Below are 25,732 nucleotides of genomic sequence, written 5' to 3' on the forward strand. Positions count from 1 at the left end.
TCAAAAAATTCATGGAGAGCAAAGTCTAAAGCTCAACAAGGTAAAGGGTAAGGTAAATTAGTCAGATAGTCAAGCAAGGACTTGACTTTGCTTTCGATCTCTGGGACGTCGCAAATGACGTCGTACCCTTCTTTTAAGAGCTCACAAAGTTGAGCTCCCTTCGAGCGAATTTCGTCATGATTAGCAGGAGGAAAAAAAGTTGCTTACCGAAGGATGTTTACCCCCAATGACTCGAATGTTGTTAAGCTGAGGAGCTTTAAGGGAAGAATGATCCATAGTAGAGCTCACTTCATCCATCGATTCGCTTAAAAATTCATCCATATCGGAGAAAGATAATGATGGCGTGCTAGGAGATAAGGGCATATCGGACATAGAAAACCTCCTGAAAGGATGTAACAATCCCATTTGGAGTAGAATTATCCTCGACAAGGCAGAATCCAAGTCTTCAGGAAAAATTAAGACCTTATATTCATCCCACCATTGATTAAACGACATTGAACCATACAGAGTGTTGAAACTATCGACAAGCTTGAACTGTCTCAGGATATATTTGGCAACTTCATTGTAGCATGACAGAGCATCATTCTGTGGAGACAAAGGATAAGAGAAGTTTATCGAGTAGACAATTGGCATAGGGATACCTTGCACCAATCCAAATTGACGGGCACAGTAATGGTGGTTGTATGCCTTGAAGCCAATAGAAAACCTTCCTCCAAAAGTGAATTCCAGTGGAAGATCGGTGGGAACAAGGATGCTTGCTCAAAATATTAAGGTGTCATGTTGTATAGTCGATGGATCACACACGAAGTTTACGCCAAACCTATGAAAAGTGAAGTCCTTCAGGGTAAGTAGAATACCCAGGAAGTATTCCAAGACCGGAAGCCCTCCAATTGGCTGAAGGAAAACGCTACAAAACTTCCAAGGTCCAAAAACAATTTCTATAGGTTGCTTATGTGCATCATACCAGTCGACTGGTGCAGAACCGTAAGACGTAAACAGAAGAGGGAAATATGATCGAACCCAACCATGCAATATCCACAGCGGACCAATGAAAGGGTCAGGATGCGCACTAAATAATGAAGATTGTGCATCAGTCAAGCCTTTATACAAGGTGGACAAGGCCATTCGACCTAACCCCACATCAACACTCTGAGTAAGGGCGTATGCGATATCCACAAACCCACATGATATGGAGGTGGTACAAAAGATATATCGACAGAGCTAACAAAGCAGGAACGTAACATGTTCTTGAGGAGTTATTGGTCTGTCTGGCTTGCTAAATTCCTTGATGAAGTCATAAAATGAGAGATCAATAAAAGGGATACCATAAAAATCTGGACATGACCATGACTTCTGATTATAAAATTTCACAAAAGGTGATAGGCCAGTCAATGACCACATATCGAGCAAAGTAACTATTACCGGACCAGGGGGCAGGAAAAAGCAATTAGTCGATGATAACCAGAGATAGCAAAGAGCTCCGATAAGCCCATATTCCACAGGATCTATGAAAAGACAGCTTAGTGATAAGGCCTCTTCTATCTTTGCCGCTTTCCAAATGCTGGACATCTCGGGTCTCATCCTTTGGTACCACCGAGAGAATTGTTCGTCATAGCATGGATACGAGTTGAAACGAGAATTTGGTGATGCCCAAGTGGAGATGCTAAGTCGACATCGACTAATAGGAAGAACCTCCTTATAATGACGTGGAAAATGCTCAGTAAAGATGGATGGTGGAGGTATTGATTTGAGATACGGACCTAGAATCACGTGACGAGCTTTTGCATCGTAATCCATAAAGGACAGGGAAAGACGCCCTTGTCGTTCAAAACTCCGAAGGTTCTCAAAACAATTCAGGCGAAGGAGAGCTTGAGCATTGGTTGGGGAAAAAGAAAAGTTAGCCATTATGATGGGCCAAGTGATGAAGTTTGTTAACGGCTATTAGGTATTTATAGTCTAGTTGGCCGATGAGTTAGGCCCACTAACTGGTGACGTGCACATGAACGAAGGCGCAAGGCTCGGGATCTATTATCAAAATTGGTTATGAATGATCGTGGCACACGTAGGACACTCAATGAAAATAAGGGTATTTTATTGAGGAGAAGAAGGTTTATCCGACAGAAAGTCGTGAACCCCTCGTTGGAGCAAAAACAATTGAGATTCTAGTCTATTCATATCTAAAGTACATGCGCTTTTATTTTGACGATTTTCCATTGTGGAGTTCAGTACTCGTATGTGCTCCTGTTGCTTCAAGCTTTTCAAGACACCGACATGATGACGCAGTTCTTGCTCAATTTCTGCCTGTTGATGAAGCTTCATCTCCCGCCGCCGACGAGTCTCTTCGAGGACCGCCGTAAGACGCCTTTCTTTCTCGACAAGGACACTTACTTCGTCCGTAATAGCCCCGAAGGGACTCGCGACGAGTGTTTACTATCTCACTAGCCTCCTTCACAATGTCAGCTGGCTCTTCATGAATTTCTGTGGGAATGGCCACCTCTCGTACGTGGCCCAAAAGTTGTTGATACTTATCGAACATAGTCTGAAACTCTTGGGAGAAAATCTTGAATCGTTCCTTAAGTGCCGAAGGAAGAATAGATCCAACTTCGGCATTGTCATTCCCAAGACGCTCAATGAGGAGTTTGAATTGCTCTAAGGCCGTGGCATCATATGAGATCCTCGTAAATCCTCCTATGGAGAAGTCTAAAAAGCGCGTCAATTCCATCTTCTTCTTGACAATGGCCAGTTTTGATTGACTAGAATGAGGCGACAAGTCATATGGATTAAATGCCAAAATAAATTCAGCTTCGTTTATAGCGTGCATTGCCTTGCCCTTATAAGCGGTAGTTGACTGATGGTTAGGAATTGATGAGACAGTCGTCAATGATAAGGCCTCAGCATAATTAGTCGTGAGAGCTGGAGCTACGAACACTGGAGTGGACGTCGACGGTGAGACTATGGAAGGATTGACCACAGTGGTTGGAATAGTAGTCCGTTGAACCATAAAACTTGTCGATGGACCACATGCTGCAAAACCGGAATGATATCTCAGTATCAGGATTAGATAAGAATTGAAGACAATGTAATGTTTGAAAGACACGTACTTGTCTCAGGCATAGTTGTTTCGTGTCCAACTATATTAAGAGCGACAGTGGTTCCTACGGTGGAATCAAGAATTGGAGCAGTTTGGACAAGTGGAGAAGTAGGAACAATTACTGGTATAACTGGAAAGAAAAGAAGAATAAATAAATCCAGTAAACAAGACGAGCAGAATACACCAGACAAAAACAAAAAGTTTACCAGGGGTCACAATAGTGGATGAACTAGGCTGAGTGAAGAGCTGTACTCGGGATGTCATCGAATTGGTAACAGAGATGCTGGAAGATATCAAGGTGGTTGTGGCCGGTGTGGTGCTAGAAATGCCAGTTGATGGAATTGTGATGTTGCTAACCCGCTCGACAGAAGGAAGACCAGTAGATGCCAAGGTGGTAACAGGATTCTGAATTGTGGGAACAGAGATATTATCTCTCGAACCTTCATCCAAAGAAGCAATGGGTTTTGAAGAAACCACATCGCGTGCAACCGGCTCAGCAGATGGTTCGACAGATAAAGTGCTGGACTTCTTTCTTGGAGAAGGAGGAGAAGGTCTTTTCCTTTTCCTTTTCAACAATGATACAATCTCTTCCAACGTTTCCTCTTCATTTATTCCAGAGACAATTCAAAAAGGAGAAAGACCTTATAAATAGCAGACTAATATAAAAGAAACGATAAAGTGAGCCGATACAGAGGAAAAAAGACAGAGATTTACCATTAGTAGGATTTTCTGCAGCATCGACACCCTCTGCGTCAGAATCTTCTTCTATTTCTGAGTTAAGAAATGGAAAGTTAGAAGATGCACCGGATTAGAATAGATCAGGGGAGTAGAATGGTGGTATTTATACCTTGGGTAATCGGTTTCTTAGAACCATTCCGCTTCACACGACCAATTGCGGACCGGAGGGCCTCTTCGTATGTACTTTTAAATGCGAAGGAATACCACCAAGTTTGCCATTTAGTAAGGTGTCCTGGACGGGCTCTGAAACCATTAGGGAGGTCTGCACTGTAATGGGTGCGCATTGTGTTAGCAATTTCAATACAACAGAGAAGTGGGCTTCGATTCTTAAGAGAATATTCTTTCTTCTTGGTTCCTTCCAAGAAGCCCATTGAATAAGGAATTGGCATGGGAATTGCTTGCCAGAGTCCAAATTGCCTAGCACAATATTATGGAGAATATACCTCAAACCCAGGATAGAATCGACCCTTCAATGAAGTCCATATGAGAAGATCTACTGCAGACAAAGCACAAGTCCAGAAAGGCCTATAGAAGTTGAATCGAGCTGGATCAAACAAATAATCAAACTCTCCATGGCCATACTTAAAGAAAATAACTTGGTCATGATTCAGTTCAAGAAAAGCTCGAAGATAGAAGATAAAAGGAGGCGCTTGAGAAGCAATATGTCGAGGGGGACAGTTCAGTAATCGATAGCCCAGAGGTAGAGATACAGGTCTTCTATACCCTTACAGAGACAGATGGGGAAGATGACGAACACCTTTACTGAAAAGGGAAGGGAAATACAAAGACATCCATGCTTGAAGTATTCAAAAAGCGCCCAAGATGGTTCCAGAATCCCCGAACTTCATTGTCCGAGAGGCGTGGGTAAAGCCCCTATATAAAACTGCAAGAACAAGAGGGGCCAATGCGAGGCGTTGTCCCATGGCTAAAGCTGTGGTAATTTGCAGATAGTCTTTGCAAACTTTAAGGGCAGGACTAAAAAACACATATTTTGATAGCCAAAAGAGCAAGAAAAAGAGATGCTCATCCTGGGTAACGAGACCCGAAGCTCAGTGAAATCGGGACAAGAAATTGCTGTATGCCAGAGCATCTTCAGAGATAAAAGGAGTGGACAGTACAGGCAAATCCTCGACGGCATGACCAATCAATTCAAAACCCGCTATGGCAAACACATCAAGCATAGTGATGGACATGTGTCCCCAAGAAAAAAAAGAAACAGTTGCTGGAAGAGGACCAGAAAGTGATGGCGGAGCCCAATAACCCACGTTCCAGATCATAAGATGACATACTGACCTCGAGAGCGATGTCAATTCCGGCAGCTGTCCATAAAAGTCGAGTTTCTTGGTCAGCCTTCAACCGAATAAACCATTTGTGAAAATCCTCTTCGTAAGAAGGGAAACTTCGAAATCGAGAAGACCCGGTGGACCACACATCCGTAATAGAAGAATGTTGTAGTGCCAAAGTCTCACTGTGCTTATACGGGAAATGGAATTGGAGATTCACAGATATATTGAGATGGTCCATGAAACTGGGGCCCAGAGAGAAACAGTTGCATTCATCCTCGACAGGTTTCAGTAAATGAAAAAAGCAATTACCAGCGCGCGGATCGTCTTTAAACTTATCAAAAGCCGCAATGTAATCGCTGGCTCAATATTCAGACTCTTTGGACGCCATAAGAAATGATGGATCAAGATCGGAAAAGGGTTCAAGGAAGGATTTTTAGGGTTAGAGAAGAAGACGCAACGGGGAAACAAGGCTTTTACAAGAATGAAAGATGAAGAAGACGATTTGAAAAGTTACGACTGTTCGAAGAAGATACGAGGTGATGTGTCCAAAGGATATTGGATGAAGAATTCATATAGACTGCTCGAAAGGACGTCAAAGGACAGAAAAGCTTGATTATCGCCTAGGGATTCATACACAAACAAGGTACACCTTTAAAAGAAATAAATTCAAATTTATTCCTTTTAAAAGGGGGCATATGTTGACACCCAAAATTACCCCTGATGGGAGCGGGCCGATTACAAGTTACAAAGGATATAGAGTATGGCCCACATGGCGAAAATTCGAAAAAAGGCCGCAAGTCAGGCCCAGAGGCATTAAGAAGACCTAAGGTAATTATCGACATGACACGTCATAGAACTGTCGACAAGTCCAAAATCACGAGCCTTGCACGTGACATCGACGAGTTCAAGATCACGAGTTTTTCACGTGACGTCGACAAATACAAGATCATGAGCTTTGCACGTGACGTCGACGAATCCAAGATCACGAGCTTTGCACGTGACGTCGACAAAATCACGAGTTTTGCACGGAATCATGGTAATACGTGGCGAAAAATTCATTTACACGTGTCAAAAGGTAAAGATATGACCGTGGGCGTGAAGATCAAGGAAGTTAAAGAGACACGTGGAAGAAAATTAGCTATTACGTGATGCCCAAGGAGCGTAAGTAACGTCGATAAGTCAGGAAACGGTTAAAGCGCGAGACGTAAGGAAGTGAAAAACGACTTTCAAGGAGAAGTGCTCGGTCAACAGTTATCAAGCTGCTCTATAAATACTCAAGGATTTCCAACGTAGAAGGGACTTCTTCGAAAACACAACACAACACATTTTTATCTAGTCTTTATTCTCAACGCATTAGGAGTAGTTTTAGTTGTAATCTTCAGATTCTGTGTCGTAGATTCAATTCCGACGAGGATCTTTATTAGGTTCATCATTGTTGATTAAATTCCAATGTTGTGCCACCAGTTCAACGTCGTCGATTAAATTTCGGCGTTGTGTTTAGAGTATAACTGTTGATTAGATTCCGGCCATATTCTCAAGAGTTACGTCATTGATTAAATTCTGGCGTACCTTGAATGATAATGTTGTCTATTAGTGGTGTCGTTGATTAGATTCCGACATAGCTTAATCTCAACATTTGCAAGTTGTTGTTTCATTGTTAGTATTATCGAGTTTGGCATCATATCGAGTTAGGGTGTAAGATCTAAACTGGGATTAATAAATGCATTTGACATTCTCTGTCCAAACTTGACTCAAGACCTTAGTCTCCCCTAATAAAATCCGAAACACAGCGTTCGGTGAAAGATTTTTGATGGAGTAAAAACCGGCGAAGCAGTTACAGAACTAAAGATGTAACTTTGTGCAGGGCGAGGTTATTTTCACCCTCATTTTTTATGGAACCACACCTTTGGATATGAAGTGACAAAAACATCCTTACGCTATCAATAGTCAATTAAGTAATAACCACGTTTTCTTTCTCCTGGCCCCTCTCTCTTACAGTTGTCACTTTCCTTTTCCTTTTCTACTATTCTCTTTGTCCTGTCTTTTTCCTTTTCTTATCAAATACCAACAGATATCTTCATCCAATTATTAGGTCAAAATATTATCTTTATTTGTGTTTATATGTGAACTAGTTATCAAATTGTGCCTTCGGCATGTTATAACTAATACCACATATAATTGTACATACTTCCTTTGTTAATAAGAGATCATACTTGATAGTTTTATTAATAGAGTAAAGACATAACACTCATGATTTGCCCCCTTTTAATTTAATTGATGTTGGTGTGAAAATTTGTTTCATTCAAATAATATTCATGAGCAAAAAGGGAACCAATTTTGTGTATAATGCAATATGTATATATATCATAATTTTATAATAGTATAATGCATTTATACTAATATTTGCTTTATCAAAGGTCAGAGCCACACAGCTCCGATCTTCTTTGCAACTGGATAAACAAATCATCAGGTTTGTGTGGGATAATTTTGTGGTTAAAATCGGTCTGTCACATTACTGACAATGAGAGTAACAAACTGTCACCCGCTCATTCTCCTGAGTAAAAGGGTTGTTGTTTGTAAATTTAAAGTCGTCTATTATGTTCTAATATGAGATAATTTGTTCACTAAAGAATTATATGGCTGGTTGCGGGCATCCAATGGGTATGCAACTACTTTAATAAGCGAGGTTTTGGATTGTATGTGAAAACCCACAACGGGTTTGGGTAAGGGCAGAAAGTTGCCGCACGGATTTGGAACGAGATTAGTCTACATATATATATTTCCATAAACAAATTTAGGTACTTACCAAAGCCTAGAAGAAGGACGGCATTGAGAATGGGCAGCATGCCTTGTATCCTCGATGGTTCGAGCGAGAGCGATAATAAAACCTCATGCATCGTGGGATCTTTGCAGTTGACGGCCAAGTGCAGGGGAGATGCCTGCTGCGCGTTCTCCATGTACACGAGCTCCAAATCTTCGTTCAACAGATGGCGCACCCCATCGACGTGATCAGTACCCACGGCAATGTGCAAAGCGGTGTCTCCATGTTTGTTCTTCATCCTCTGGATCTTGATCTTGTCCTCGACGTCGGGGAGGTCTATTGTCCGACGAATCAACATAGCAGCAGCTCTAGAGCTCTTAGCCACAATCGCCTTGTGGAGGGGGGTATTTCCCCAATCATTTTGGGCGGCCAAGAGATGGACAGGGACATTATCAAGCAAGAGCCTCAGGATGTCGTCCTTGCCGCCGGATGCTACAGAGTGGAGCAGTGAATCACCCGTTGGTCCCACGTAATCGAAAATGGCAGATGGATCAATTTTGTCGGGAAGCCTTTCTATTTCAGAAATGAACTATTCGACATCGGCGACAATATGAAGTCTTTGAACAGCTGCTACCACTTCTGCTGGATCTTGTTGCGCTGCGGTTCACATAGCTGCCAATGCATTACTGATTTCTCTCCCGTCGACTCCTCCAGATTTCTTCTTCCGTCAAAGAATCCATTTCATCCTCTAACGTTTCCATGAGAGCTTCTCCTTCATCATTCTTGACCTCCTCCTTGATCAAGTTGGTCGTGCCCATCTTCTCCTCTTCTATAGATATCTCTACGTCCATCGAGCCTAGGCCATGCAAGTAATGTAATTATTGCAAGGGAACAGGGGTTGCACAAGGAGACGTTATATCATTGAAATATTAAATAGTAGATTCATCTAATTATTTAAACTTTCGTAATAGTTAGTAGCTGTCGTACAAAATTGGCATACGCCATCGGAGCAAAATAGTTCCGAGTAAAAAATTGTTGCATAAGATCGGGAAAGCGTGAATAAATATAAATGCAAGAAATTACTAAGACGCCACGGACTTGCGTGGTGGTTCGGCCGAGCGTAGCTAATATCAAATTTTAGGGCAAATCTAAACTCAAGTATGAAAATGAGTACTATTAGGGCATTTGCATATCAAAACATCTCAAATTTTTAAAATAATTCATAGTGAACCTACAAAATTTGTCGATTAATTGCAGTTAAATCATATAAATTAATATATAATATATATGAACAGCTATAAATTATTTATATGCATACTACGGTAAGAAAAAAAAAAGTTCCGTCATATCATCTTTTGATGATCCAACTTAACTCTGCGTTCGCATCAAGCTATCCAATAATTGTCCATTCCCTATTCATCCCCATATTTTATCCTCTTTTCCTTTTATCTCTGGCCAATGTCCTCGTTCTCATAATTTAGGAACAGGCGTACCTATTGTGTACTTTTTTCTTTCCTTTCAAATTTCGCAAACCATTCTCGCTTTTTGTGCTCGTATCGATCTGCATCCTTTAGCTGTTAAATAGTACAAGTTGCATACTCACTTATGTGAATACACTTCACCAGCATCAATTAATGTTTTGGTCCTTTTGCTTATGGAATTAATTTGAGATTGCCCTCTTACTGTTGTATATTCCCCCACAAAAGACCCTCACTCTAAATCAACTAGTGCTCAGCCACCCCTCCTCCCCATCATGGCGCTGCCCATGACCACCTTGCCATCGCCCGCCCCAGCCCTTGCTGCCTCTGCCCCTCCGCCCCAGCCCATGCTGCCTCTTTCACGAATAATAATCATTCACTTAAGCTTAATTTGTTTCGCAGAAAATAAATAATTTGAAAAATATTTTTCTAAAATCGATCACTTATATCGTTTGAAATAATTTTTTAATGGAAAATATTTTGATTATCGACTATGTCTAAATATTTTTATGGACGATGAAAATATTTTTCGTTCATTTATTTATGTAATCAATACAAGTAAATATTTTTAAATTATTTATTTTTCGCGAAATAAACGGAGATTTAAGTATAGGTCGGAAAACCTGTGCTTTTTGCAGGTTCTTTTAGCGCATGGACCCGCGGTTCAGTATTAGCTACTGACCGCACATACTTGGTGCTTTGACAAAGTCAACTTCAAGATAAACATACAGAATGTAGTTATGAATGTATATATGTATGTATGTATAACCACCTCATATTGCATCAGCATGCGTACAACCTGATCTTCATGTTATTTTTATTTCTATAATTAGTAGCTAAATCTCTTCTGCATTTTTACTTAATTTTTGTCACAATTTCTGTAATTCAAACTCCAATCGGTCAAATTTTTGGGTACCAGGTAGCCAACGGTGTCACGCCCCGAACCCCATCGAGCACACGACATCCCTCTTCGGTCGAAGTAGTGCGACATCCCAGGAAACGTCGCCGACCTAAACGAACCCATCAGAGTTTAATCGCAGTAGAAACATCAAACACCCAAACCATAATTTACCTGGGGTGCTAGGGAGAATAAATTGCCAAACCACTAAATCATATACTATACCTCAATTTAAGCACAATATCAATTTACAACATAAACTTATGCCACAACCGCCAATTCTGAAACCACAAAGCAAAATATACATATTGAACTACTAAACTGCAAACTACCGATATCATAAAAGATTAGTAGCCTGGGTAACGCTACACCAAAATGGGACACTTCCAGACTCTTCCTCAGCTCCAACTAATCCCTACGCCCTCTAGATGGCGTTCGCTCGGATTCACTCCCTTCGGAATCCTCGTCCGAATCCTCATCAGGCACAGCTTCATCCGACGACTCCAAATCGGCCTCAACTCGATCGGGAATTCTACCACATCATGAAAAGTATGCATAACAATCCCAAATACGCGGTGGCGGCGGTTGCAGAAGGTTCATGGCTCGGGCGGTTGATCTGAAATGGTTTGGTTGATACAACCATGAGACACTTCTCAATAAGTACACAACCTAACCCTTATCTAGGCTACCACGTATTCCAGACAAGTCCAGACGCCGAATCAAGCAACACACAAACAACATCCACACAATTGTACTAACAATCACATGCGATCCTACCTGGGATCCATCATACACATCTCTGCATGTCAAACAATAATACAGCCAATTCATTTATATCCATACTCATCCAGCACCATATCACGCGAGGCAACCACACTCACACACTAACTCACGCCATGCGTCGACTTTCACAAACCTCACGCGTCAAACCAAATCCGGCTCACTCTCAACTTTTCCACCACTACCGCGCTCGCGTAAAACGCATTAGGCCAATGGTCTTCTGACCTCGTCAGGCATCGTCACCTCGTCTGGCCAGGCATCGTCACCTCGTCAGGGACGGCATCGTCCCGCGTAAACGAACACGCCTCAGGACGGAATCCTACATTCTCAACTTTCCTTCCCTACCGCGCCCCCGTAAAACGCATCAGGCCAACGGTCTTCTGACCTCGTCAGGCATCGTCACCCCGTCGGGCCAGGCATTGTCACCTCATCAGGGACGGCAACGTCCCGCGTAAAAGAACACGCCTCAGGACGGAATCCTACATTCTCAACTTTCCTTCCCTACCGCGCCCGCGTAAAACGCATCAGGCCAACGGTCTTCTGACCTCGTCAAGCATCGTCACCCCGTCGGGCCGAGCATCGTCACATCGTCAGGGACGACATCGTCCCGCGTAAAGGAACACGCCTCAGGACGGAACTTACCCCGCGTAAACGAACACGCCTCAGGGTATCACTTTTCCAACCAATCCTATATTCCCATACCTTCGTTCCACTCATCTCACACGTATCACACGGCCACATGTACACACGGCCACACACAATCTCACGCCTCACACTCACTTCGCAAATGCACATCCTTGCCACACAAACACCACACAATCACACATGCTTGACACGTGAGCTCATTTCGCAATCACACCACACACCTCACGGCCATACACACAGGGCACACGGCCACTCAATATTCAGCCCAACAATCATTCAGAATTCAACCAACAACTACAACCACTTTACAAACACACCATCCACGTACAAACACACATTCAGGATCAATTCCCGTCACAAGGGCAGCAACTATTCAACCTCGACACCCCCACCATTCCGCTCACAAAAACGAACATCCAAAGAATCGGGGTAAAATTTGGGCAGTTTACACAGTGACCGAAATCCCATTCAAATAAATAGTAAACGAACTCCAAAAATTCTGAAATTTGGATATGTTGCGTATAACATCTTGATAAACATTTTCTGTGGAGAACTCGAAGCCCAGTTCCAACTGTAAACACCTCTTTTGGTCACTTGAAGTCAGATGAAAATCAACCAGCCCGGTCAGGCCGCCTGACCATAAAAATGCATCTCATCCAGTACCCAAATCACCTTGGAAAGCCTTGAAATTTTTATATGTCATATTAATAAATGTCCCCAACAAGTTTTGTGAAGGAAGTATTTTGAAAATGGGTCTGGAAAAATTTATAAAAATTCGAACAGACCCGAAGGTCGGAGGAACAGTATTTCCGGCACACTAATTTCGGTCTACAGATGGAATTCCGAATGGCCTCCAATGATTTCCAAAAATTCTCAAATTAAATTATGTCATACATCAAGATGTTGGGAGCAACTTTCATGAAGAAAACTTCCTCAAATTCGGCCAAAAAAATTCTCCACAAAAATAGCAAACCGGATGGGTACAGTAGTCACGAATCCGAGAATCACCCCAATCAACCAAAATTCAAGTTCTAGCTCACACCCATGGATCTCCAACCCACAAAACTCATTCCCAAATATCTAATCCAACACGCAACAGCCACTAACAGCCATGGTCAGCCACCAACAACCACGATCAACACCCTAATCAACCCCTAAACTACCCTAAACCGCGTCTAAACGAGTCCGATAATACCCGATGTCCTAGGCAAGGATTAGATTGCGACTTACCCGACTCTAGACTCACGCGGCTAGAGTGAAACGGGTGCGATCGGCGCGGCGGCGCGGCTCGGCGGTGGCGACGGCAAGTGGCGGTGGCGATCCGGTCGGGCGGTGACCGGCGTGCGGCTGCTCGGCGAGGGGAGGGAGCTGGTTCGGTGGGTGAGGGAGAGGGAGAGAGATGCCGTGAGATGAGAGAGAGAGGAAATGAGGAGAGAGAGAGAGGTCTTGGCTTAAAAACCAAGTTTTGATCAACTTTTTGCCAAATGACCAAAATGCCGTTCTCTCTACTTTTCATCCGACGGCCCAGATTCGATCTTATCTTGAAACCGACGGCCCAGATCGAATCTCATCCAAAATATCCAAGGGTAATCTTGGAATTTCTCAAAAAGTCCAAGGGCAAAAGTGTCTTTTCCAAATTTTGGGGGCAAATGACAAAAACGCCCTTGCCTCATAAAACTAACCCTTTAAAAAGCCTTAGGGGCAAAACGGTCACTTCCTCATTTCATACCGAAATCGAATTTTTCTGAAGGAATCGAGACAATCCAAGACTGAACACTCTAATAACAACGTCGTCCAAATGTCCTGTCGTGACTTCCTAAATTTTCCATGCCCAAATTGATCTCTAATTTAATAACTGAATTTTAAATAACGTAACTTGATCGTGTCTCGAACTAACGGGCGGCTTTTGGAGAAATTCCCATATTCGACCCGTAACTGATACTAAATCAAGTCACGTACAAGTTCGTTCGGATCGTGACGACCTCGGTTGTCAATGTAACCGCGAGGATCGATCGTTAGTTCCAACGGGCGCGATCATTTGGTATAGGTTCTGGATTGTTCGTCAACTCACCTCGTGGTCAAACGGAATCACCCGTGATCCACTCGTATGACAATGACGAACTGACCCATAACCGTCCTAAAATCGGCCTACATTGGCTCAAAATGTCACCTCGACGATTCTATGGTCGAAAGTCAGTTCACGACCGAATTTCTTTAGTCGCACAAATTTAAATCCCTAATTAGCCCTTCCCTAACGGTTAGTATCCCAGGAATGGCCAATTCTGATCGAGACCTAGCTACAAGTACGTTCATAAAACCACTCATTTTATAAATCCCAAATGGGCAAATTTGAGGATGTCACAATTCTTCCCCACTTACAAAAATTTCGTCCTCGAAATTTATAATTCAACCTACTACTCAATCAAATGGGGGTATTGACGTTGTATTAGCTCCTTACTATTCCAAGTCGCGCCTTATGTTCCGTGATGTTTCCACACAACCTTGACCATCGGAATCGTCTTGTTTCTTAGAACTCACTCTTTTCGATCCTCGATCCTTATTGGTCTTTCAACATACGACACCCTGTCGTCAACTTCTATTTCTTCATAGTTTAACACATGAGTCAGGTCTGGTTCATACTTCTTTCTCCAACTTCATCCCAACATACGAGCATTCTACATGCTCTGCCATACAGCGCTTCAAACGGCGCCTTCCCAACACTTTGCTGAAAACTATTATTATACGCAAACTCTACTAAGGGCAATTATTCTTCCCACTTACCTTGAAAATCAAGCACACATGCCCAAAGCATAATCTCTAAAGTCTGAATCGTCCTCTCAGACTGTCTATCCGTTGCGGATGATAAGTTGTGCTAAACTGCAGCTTTAATCCTAATGCCGTCTGCAGGCTTTTCCAAAAATTGGCAGTGAACCTAGGATCACGGTCCGACGTAATCGTCACTGGTATTCCGTGCAATCCGACAATCTGTCGCATGTACAATTTCGTACACCTTTCCGACTAAAAGTCCTTTCGCACTGCCAGGAATTGCGTTAACCTGGACAATCGATCCACTATCACCCAAATAGAATCGTGTCCTTTCTGGCTCCTTGGTAGTTCTGTCACAAAAATCATATTTATATGCTCCCATTTCTATTTTGGGATTCCCCAAAGTTCGCAATAATCTTCCGGGCTTACAACGTTGCGCCGTCACTTGTTGGCACGTCAACGCTTGTCCACATTCCTTTTCAGATGACTCCACCAATAATGTCATCGCAAATTCTGATACATTCCCGTACTACCGGGGTGGATGCTATAACTACTACGATGCGCTTCCGATTAAAATCTCTTCCTTAAGTTCTGCATCATCATGCACGCACAATCGTCCTCGAAACTTCAGAATTTCATCCTCGGACACTTGAAAGTCCATTTTTCCCTTTGCGCCATCCATTTCTAGACTCTTTTGAATTTCAGGGTTGGTATACTGCAATGCCTTAATCCTTGCTTAGATCTCCGGTTCGATTCTCAATGTAGTTATTAGATTAGATATCAGACTCACCTCGAACTCAAACCCTGAATCTCTTAGCCTTTCCAACAAGATCTACTCCTTAACCATCATAAGCGTTATACCTCGACTTCCAACTTAGGGCATCTGCTACTCGATTCTCTTTCCCGGGATGATACAGGATGTCGCAGTCGAAGTCCTTAAGAAGTTCTATCCATCGGCGCTGCCAACTCTAAATCATGCGTCGGATAATTCATTTCATGCGGCCTCAACTGGCATGACGCATATGTAACTAATCTTCCGAGCTGAATCATTACACATCCCAGTCCTCTTTAATGGCGCGCTACTATAGACCTCAAATCCTCCTGATCCAGATGGAATAGTCAAGATCGGGGCAGTTATCAACCTATGCTTCAACTCCTGACAACTCCTTTCACATTTTCATCCCACTCAAACTTAGTTTCCTTCATACACAGTCGCGTCAACGGCTTGGCTATCGACAAGAATCCTTCTACCAAACGTTGATAATAACCGACCAAGCCTAAAAACCTCGAATCTCTATCACTGATACCCGTCTTAGCCACTTAGTCACGGCCTCAACCTTTAACGGATCCACAGAAATTTCATTTTTCCGACATTATGAGTCCAATGAACGCTACCCTGCTAAGCTACAACTCACGCTTACTCGACTTGGTGCAGAGTGCGTGTTCTCTTAAGGTCCGTAGCACATTACTCAAATGTACTTCATGTTCCTCAGGGTTTCTTTCGAATACTCTAGTATATCATCACTGAAAACTCTGACGAACTGGTCTCGAAATTCCTTAAACACCCTACCCATTATATCCATAACGGCAGCAAGGGCATTGGTTAGACCAAAGGGCATCACTGAACTTATAGTGCCCGTACCGCATCCTAAAAGCAGCCTCGGAATATTCTCTTTCTTGATCCATAATTAATGAAATCTGGTACGTAGATCAATCTGAGAAAACACTGGGGTTTCTTGCAATCGATCAAACAGATTATCAATCATCGGCAGTGGTTACTTATTCTTAATCGTTACCTGACTCAATTGCCGGTAATCCATACATAACCTCATCGTCCCGTTCTTCTTCCTTACAAACAGGACCGGCGTTCTCCATAGAAACACACTAGGACAACTGAAACCCTTGTCCAGTAGTTCCTGCATTTGGACTTTTAATTCCTCCAATTCTGACAACGACATCCTATAAGGCAGCTTCGAGATTGGCTCAACCCTAAGGCCAATTCGATAGCAAATTTTGCTCCTCTTTCTAGTGGCAATCCCGGCAATTCCTGAGGAAAGACACCGGAAAATTGCACACCACTGCTATGTCCTCTAGCCGCACTTCCTCTGTCGTCAAATCAACCACACTTACCATGTAACCTTTACAACCCTCATCCAACCATTTAGTTGCTTTTACTGGTAAAACTAATGGGATCAAGGTTCCTCTTCGACTCCCCATTAACTCGGGTTTAGGGTGTCCAGCCGGACTAAACTGAATCACCCAGCCACTACAATCCATCACTGCCTTTTGATTAACTAACCAATCTATATCCGCAATTACATCGAGGCCATACATAGCCAGAACTGCTAGGTTTATCCTTTCTTCTCTATCATCGATCACAGAAGTGGTAGTCCTTTCTATCACCTCATAATCATTTGCCTTGGTCCGCTCATAATTCTCCTTATAGTCCTTCAGATTCAGTGATATCGTCTGACTACAGAGGTCCGGCTTCAATCCATCACGGAACCTCCGGGCCCTATCTAATGAGTCCTTCATTATTTTTTTAGGCAACCTAGATAACTGAGTGAACTCAGCCTCATACTGGCCTACTGTTCTCTGCCCCTGATGAAGCCTCATGAACTCTGCCAACTTCTGTTCCTGGGCACTCTCAAAGGAATACTTACCATTAAAGGTTTCCACAAACATCGCCCAAGTCTGGGCGGTATCAACCGGGAACACTCTTCCTCTTGTGGCTTTCCACCAATCATTTGCATTTCCTTGCAACTGATGTACTACTAACGTTACTTTCTCCTCATCCGAACACCCCAATACCTCGAAGGCTTTTTTTTTTTTTTTCTAATTCTTCTATCCAAAGTGATACATCCTCAAGGTTATCTCTACCATCAAACTTAGGGGGCTTTAACTTCAGAAACTGCTCGACTAGCTGATGCATTAGTCGATTCGCATTTATCTGCCCCTGTCCTTGATTTCCATTGTTGCCATTAATGGCAACAGCTACAGTGGCCTCAATCGCTTGGGCAATAGTGTCATATCACTCCTGAGTCTGCCTACCCATCAAAGTCCCAACTTTCTCAAGGGTCCTCAAAATTCCATCCACTCTGGGGTCTACTGCGATTCTAGCGTTAACACTGAGATCCTCTACAGCTCTAACATCAACTCTGGGGTCTTCTACAGCTCTAGCTCGAGTACCACCTCGACCCCGTACTTCTCTTCTTACGCCCCTTTCTGTATCTTTTCCTGTTCCTCTTCCTATACCTCTTCCTTCGCTGCTCATTATCCCAATTTCTATCACTCTCCTACCTGCTATAATTCCATACAGGAATTAGAAACCTAGGCCAACTATACCAGTCTAATCCTATGCAGTGATTTACAACAATAATTCACTTAGCAGTTAATCTACCATCACAACACCAAATCACAATCAATGAGGTTCGAGCACATACCTCAGGTCCGGACGCACCTGCACTTCAACCATTACAACACCCAATTCAATAAGCAATCACCACAATAGTCTGGAAATACGTGTAGCGCTAGACACACCTATGGCTCACTATGGTCTCCCTAGCCAACTACAGCTACCCTAGATGGCTACCCCAGGGTTCCCACTCCTTATCACTCCAGGCTTCGACCGACTGAGATCGAGCCATCCTCGCTCTGATACCAATTCAACTATGATGTCACGCCCCGAACCCCATCGAGCACGCGACATCCCTCTTCGGTCGAATTAGTGCGACATCCCAGGAAACGTCGCCGACCCAAACGAACCCGTCAGAGTTTAATCGCAGCAGAAACATCAAACACCCAAACCATAATTTACCTGGGGTGCTAGGGAGAATAAATTGCCAAACCACTAAATCATATACTATACCTCAATTTAAGCACAATATCAATTTACAACATAAACTTATGCCACAACCGCCAATTCTGAAACCACAAAGCAAAATATACATATTGATCTACTAAACTGCAAACTACCGATATCATAAAAGATTAGTAGCCTGGGTAACGCTACACCAAAATGGGACACTTCCAGACTCTTCCTCAGCTCCAACTAATCCCTACGCCCTCTAGATGGCGTCCGCTCTAATTCACTCCCTTCGGAATCCTCGTCCGAATCCTCATCAGGCACAGCTTCATCCGACGACTCCAAATCGGCCTCAACTCGATCGGGAATTCTACCACATCATGAAAAGTATGCATAACAATCCCAAATACGCGGTGGCGGCGGCTGCAGAAGGTTCATGGCTCGGGCGGTTGATCTGAAATGGTTTGGTTGATACAACCATGAGACACTTCTCAATAAGTACACAACCTAACCCTTATCTAGGCTACCACGTATTCCAGACAAGTCCAGACGCCGAATCAAGCAACACACAAACAACATCCACACAATCGTACTAACAATCACATGCGATCCTACCTGGGATCCATCATGCACATCCCTGCATGTCAAACAATAATACAGCCAATTCATTTATATCCATACTCATCCAGCACCATATCACGCGAGGCAACCACACTCACACACTAACTCACGCCATGCGTCGACTTTCACAAACCTCACGCGTCAAACCAAATCCGGCTCACTCTCAACTTTTCCACCACTACCGCGCCCATGTAAAACGCATCAGGCCAACGGTCTTCTGACCTCGTCAGGCATCGTCACCCTGTCGGGCCGGGCATCGTCACCTCGTCAGGGACGGCATCGTCCCGCGTAAACGAACACGCCTCAAGACGGAATCCTACATTCTCAACTTTCCCTCCCTACCGCGCCCGCGTAAAACGCATCAGGCCAACGGTCTTCTGACCTCGTCAGGCATCGTCACCCCGTCGGGCCGGGCATCGTCACCTCGTCAGGGACGGCATCGTCCCGCGTAAACGAACACGCCTCAGGACGGAACTTACCCCGCGTAAACGAACACGCCTCAGGGTATCACTTTTCCAATCAATCCTACATTCTCATACCTTCGTTCCACTCATCTCACACGTATCACACGGCCACACGTACACACGGCCACACACAATCTCACGCCTCACTCACTTTGCAAATGCATATCCTTGCCACACAAACACCACACAATCACACATGCTTGACACGTGAGCTCATTTCGCAATCACACCACACACCTCACGGCCATACACACAGGGCACACGGCCACTCAATATTCAGCCCAACAATCATTCAGAATTCAACCAACAACTACAACCACTTTACAAACACACCATCCACGTACAAACACACATTCAGGATCAATTCCCGTCACAAGGGCAGCAACTATTCAACCTCGACACCCCCACCATTCCGCTCACAAAAATGAACATCCAAAGAATCGGGGTAAAATTTGGGCAGTTTACACAGTGACCGAAATCCTATTCAAATAAATAGTAAACGAACTCAAAAAATTCTGAAATTTGGATATGTTGCGTAAAACATCTTTATAAATATTTTCTGTGAAGAACTCGAAACCCAGTTCCAACTGTAAGCACCTATTTTAGTCACTTGAAGTCAGATGAAAATCAACCCGCCCGGTCAGGCCGCCTGACCATAAAAATGCATCTCATCCAGTACCCAAATCACCTTGGAAAGCCTTGAAATTTTTATATGTCATAGTAATAAATGTCCCCAACAAGTTTTGTGAAGGAAGTATTTTGAAAATGGGTCTGGAAAAATTTATAAAAATTCGAACAGACCCGAAGATCGGAGGAACAGTATTTCCGGCACACTAATTTCGGTCCACAGATGGACTTCCGAATGGCCTCCAATGATTTCCAAAAATTCTCAAATTAAATTATGTCATACCTCAAGATGTTGGAAGCAACTTTCATGAAGAAAACTTCCTCAATTTCGGCCCACAAAATTCTCCACAAAAATAGAAAACCGGACGGGTACAGTAGTCACGAATCCGAGAATCACCCTAATCAACCAAAATTCAAGTTCTAGCTCACACTCATGGATCTCCAACCCACAAAACTCATTCCCAAATATCTAATCCAACACGCAACAGCCACTAACAGCCATGGTCAGCCACCAACAACCACGATCAACACCCTAATCAACCCCTAAACTACCCTAAACCGCGTCTAAACGAGTCCGATAATACCCGATGTCCTAGGTAAGGATTAGATTGCGACTTACACGACTCTAGACTCACGCGGCTAGAGTGAAACGGGTGCGATCGGCGCGGCGGCGCGGCTCGGCGGTGGCGACGGCAAGTGGCGGTGGCGATCCGGTCGGGCGGTGACCGGCGTGCGGCTGCTCGGCGAGGGGAGGGAGCTGGTTCGGTGGGTGAGGGAGAGGGAGAGAGATACCGTGAGATGAGAGAGAGAGGAAATGAGGAGAGAGAGAGAGGTCTTGGATTAAAAACCAAGTTTTGACCAACTTTTTGCCAAATGACCAAAATGCCCTTCTCTCTACTTTTCATCCGACGGCCCAGATTCGATCTTATCTTGAAACCGACGGCCCAGATCGAATCTCATCCAAAATATTAAAGGGTAATCTTGGAATTTCTCAAAAAGTCCAAGGGCAAAAGTGTCTTTTCCAAATTTTGGGGGCAAATGACCAAAACGCCCTTGCCTCATAAAACTAACCCTTTAAAAAGCCTTAGGGGCAAAACGGTCACTTCCTCATTTCACACCGAAATCGAATTTTTCTGAAGGAATCGAGACAATCCAAGACTGAACACTCTAATAACAACGTCGTCCAAATGTCCTGTCGTGATTTCCTAAATTTTCCATGCCCAAATTGATCTCTAATTTAATAACTGAATTTTAAATAACGTAACTTGAGCGTGTCTCGAACTAACGGGCGGCTTTTGGGGAAATTCGCATATTCGACCCGTGACTATACTAAATCAAGTCACGTGCAAGTTCGTACGGATCGTGACGACCTCGGTTGTCAATGTAATCGCGAGGATCGATCGCTAGTTCCAACGGGCGCGATCGTTCGGTATAGGTTCTGGATCGTTCGTCAACTCACCTCGTGGTCAAACGGAATCACCCGTGATCCACTCGTATGACAATGACGAACTGACCCATAACCATCCTAAAATCGGCCTACATTGGCTCAAAATGTTACCTCGACGATTCTATGATCGAAAGTCAGTTCACGACCGAATTTCTTTAGTCGCACGAATTTAAATCCCTAATTAGCCCTTCCCTAACGGTTAGTATCCCAGGAATGACCAATTCTGAGCGAGACCTAGCTACAAGTACGTTCATAAAACCACTCATTTCATAAATCACAAATGGGCAAATTTGAGGATGTCACAAACGGAATCAAATTCCTCAGATTAATATAGTCAATTGTATGATTATTTTGGGTTTCAAATAGATGAATTAAGCCTAAACGAGGACTTTCACTAATTAATAGGGGTAGCTTCCATTTAGCCCTCTTAATTAGGTCAAACTTCAGGAACAGAGCCTCCTGCATATGATTATTTTTCTCATTTTAATTATGGCAGCTACAGCACAATATGAATCAATGAAATGATTTGCTCGCACCGATTTTCAATTTGCTGATATTCTAACTAAACCTCTTGATAACGATAGGTTTCAATTTTCTATGAATGACATCGGTGTTCGTGATCCCTTAGGTTAATGATCACTTTTCCGTCATATTTTTTTTGCTATAATATGCTTGGCAGAAGACTCTTTCATTATGGAAAAAAGGATGCCTTTTTTCTTATACATTGTCATCCTCTGGATATCTTATGTTACTACTTTTTGATGAGACAAAAAGGGGGAGAAGCATATGACATTGGTTAAAAAAAAAGTCATGGTAAGTATGATCATGACCTTTCGACACCCAGACAGTCATAATTACGCCATTTACAAGACAGCCTCTTGTTCAGTAAATAGGCCATCCAGTCGTTAAAAGACAATTGAGTAACTATCGTACTTTCGAGGCACGATTTACTATTTCATTTCAAAAGACAAATTTTCTCCGTGCCGGCAAATTTCTGAAAGGGTTAGTAAGTGCTAAAAAGTTATGGGTAAAAACAAATTACGGTTACCCCATTTTCAAGTAACTTGTTAGTAACTTAGTAGTATTCTTATGAAAATACCAATTTTTTTCTTGTAATTTGCAAATTATCACTTTTACGGATTTTTAGAATTTTCGCCGTGAACACGTAAGGTTTTCTCTTTTGGGTGGACTGCAAAATCAAATTATGCTCACAACAAAATTCAGATGACCAAATTTTTCAGGGCAATCTAGAAGCTGTGGCGAGGCAGAAGTAGCAGTAACTAAGGCTTCGTTCGTTTGGCGGCAAATGTGACATTTTTGGAAAATGTTTTCCGAAAAGTCATTTTCCTGTGTTCAGCTGAAATCTGAAAAAGTTTTGGAAAATATTTTCCGGTGTTCGGCAATTGGCGGCTGGCGACCGGCGACCGAAGGTGGGCGGCGGCCGGCGGCGGTGGCCCCAACGGCCGGCGGGGAAAAAAGGAGGCTGGCAGAAAATGTTTTCCGCTTTTCAAAAGAGGAAAACATTTTCCTTACTTTTCTTCATGTTTTCACTCATTGAGGGAAAATGTTTTTCAGGGTTAGTTTATTTTCCGCTCCCGAACACCGGAAAACCTGGAAAATATTTTCCGCGAAACGAACGAAGCCTAAGAAAAGAAAGAACATGTGATTGCAAGCAGGAAATTTAAATATTTAAATGTGCATGCGTAATTCAGTAAGCAACAACTTTAGAATATCTGAGGACCCTTGAAAGAGATCAATCCCAGAAGACAAGAAAACCATTGCCAAAACCCAGATCTAACGGAATATGGGAACGCACGGAGAACATTAAAGAACAGAAGCACTGAGTCGAGAGATCGAAGAACAAAACCTGAAGAACAAAGAAGGCATGACTTGAGAAGAACAAGTATGGTGTAGGGAGTGGAGGACGATACTGATGCTCTGGAGTGGAAATTCTTGTGTCTAAGGACGTGAAGCGAGTGCCGACACTGATGTGAGTGAGGTAAGCAAAGATGGGTTGTTCTTTATTATCAAACTGTACGATGAAAGCTACTTGAGGTGGTTAGTAGCTGGTGAAGCTTTAATATTTTTTGGCCTTTGTACAGCTCCTCTAGTTGTGACTTGTGACTTAGAGAGTTCACTTTCGGTCCAAAGATTATCGTAATTAATTCCCTTTTGGTCTGGGTGTTTTATTTGATGACAAATTCTGAGATTGTCTTGTTAACTGATGCTCTGGAAAATTTCAGTTGGATACAATTGATTCATCAACCACATCCTCGGCAAAGTGGCTAACTTTACAGAGAGCCTCACTTGACGGGTTCGAACCGGTAATATCCCTGATGATTCTTTCAAAACCTGACTTGTTGAAACTTTTTTGAGCAAATTTTGGGGTCAAGTACGGAGGATCACCATAGATTTGTCCTTTTAGGGGTGTATCGGAGGAATTGCTCCGGCAGCGAAATATAATTCACCGAGCGTCGTTCTTCGATTTTTTATAAGAAAAGACCGGGTTCTGTGGTGACTCTGGACAAGAGATATCCAGGCGAGAAAAGATACTTGCTCATTTCGGCCAATCAACGTTAGCTCAAATTATAACAATATACAATAGATAATGCCTGAATGATACAATCAGTTCAAACGGATTCAACTAGCTGGCGATTTAGTGTCAATCTTCAGTGGGGAATCGTTCTTGAACTTCGTCGATAACATCTTATGGACTTGACTTTAAAACATAAAGATCAACAGCTAAAGGAAGTAAAAACATCGTGCAAAAAGTTTAAAGATAAAAAGATGACATTTTGATTATGTTTTTGGGGGGGTTTCTTGTTGGCCATTGGGTGGTATTTATACTGTAAGTGTGATAACCGTCTTCTAATGACACCTGCAATCCACGTCATATAACTGCCATCGATCTTATCTTCATCCTCCATCCTTGCGACACCTGTCAATCTAAGTAAGGTAACTCCCATCGATCTTGTCTTCATACTCATTCTCGCGACATCTGTCAGGTAACTGCCATTAATCTCATATTCATACTCATTTTCGCGATATCTGTCAGGTAACTACTATCGATCTCATCCTCATCCTCCATTCTTGCGACACTTGTTAATCTAAGTCAAGTAACTGCCATCGATTGTGTATAATACCATGTGTTCTTATTCTTATCGATAACTTCCACAACCTGGTCCTCATGCAATAACAGTTTTGTCGATAACCTTCCGAACAAGTCCCCAGGCAATAGCTGTTCCCTCTTCGATTTCAATCTTTTCAAATTTCAAACACTCAAAACTTCTCGCCGGCATGATTTAACGGTTGTCAGCTGTCTGTCGTCGTACTTTCGACAACTAAACTTATGGCTACTTACATCATCTTCTCGTCGATGGGCATGTGTTTTACCAAATATTACGCACAATATGCATTTGTCTCTGCTGTTCTAAATATTCCCTAATTTTACGTAATTTATTTTACTGTCGACAACCTAATTAATTATTGGTATCTGTTACGGAAGCCAAGCGATCGAACAATAAAATTGACAGAATAAGAAAATAGATCAGACACCAGATTTACGTGGTTCGGTCATAGTGACCTACGTCCACGGGGAGAGCAGCACGGAATTCCACTATAGATCAAGCGATACAACGGAGATTACAACCACACTCGAGTCACTCAAACACTCTCAGTGTTTCTCAAGCCCCAATTACACCCAATAACACACGCAGTGTTTAGCCTCACAATTCCTCACGAAATAATCTCTCAATCTCGCAAAGGAATTATACATAAATTCTTACCACAAGAATTTAAGTGGTTTCGACACTAACTTCATGGATGTAATTCACGAATTCCCTCTGCATGTCTTCGCACACCAAGCACTCGCAAGCCAGCGGCGCTTCAAGAAGTCTTCTTCATCAACAATAGCGCATCAAGACTTCGGCACTTCAAGTCTACGTGAAGAAGCATCCCCTGACTTGTATTATGTGCATATATATACTAGTCAATATATGCTGCCCTTTGCCAAGTCCCACTGAAAGTTGGACTTCTGTTATTTCCTTTATTGACACATGCTGAGTTAGAGAAGGAAACCAAGTCCACTTTCCTATTTTGTTGACCAACGTTTATACGGAAATTTATTTCCGTAATCTACTGGAACTTTTGTTGGACTCAACGAATCAGCAACTTGAAATCCAGATATCCACTTTCCTTTTTGAAGTTTATTTTTTACAATCCGAATTCCAACATGGCTTTGCACTCCAAAATTGAACAGGAAATATAGATTTCGCGGTGGACATCCATAGATATTCAACTTCCAGATTTTCCTTTGATTTGTCTTG

General features: G+C 42.8%; 1 pseudogene; it reads right to left on the reverse strand.

Annotated features, from left to right (window-relative positions):
* The window catches only part of LOC115680041 (protein ACCELERATED CELL DEATH 6-like), a 31,257-nt pseudogene extending 14,129 nt beyond the window's left edge, over positions 1-17,128 (reverse strand).
* Between the last annotated feature and the right edge of the window lie 8,604 nt (positions 17,129-25,732).

Source organism: Syzygium oleosum, unplaced genomic scaffold, assembly GCF_021117445.2.
Source record: "Syzygium oleosum isolate NSW1041296 unplaced genomic scaffold, Sole_v2.1 Sole_v2.10, whole genome shotgun sequence".
Taxonomy (NCBI): Eukaryota; Viridiplantae; Streptophyta; class Magnoliopsida; order Myrtales; family Myrtaceae; genus Syzygium; species Syzygium oleosum.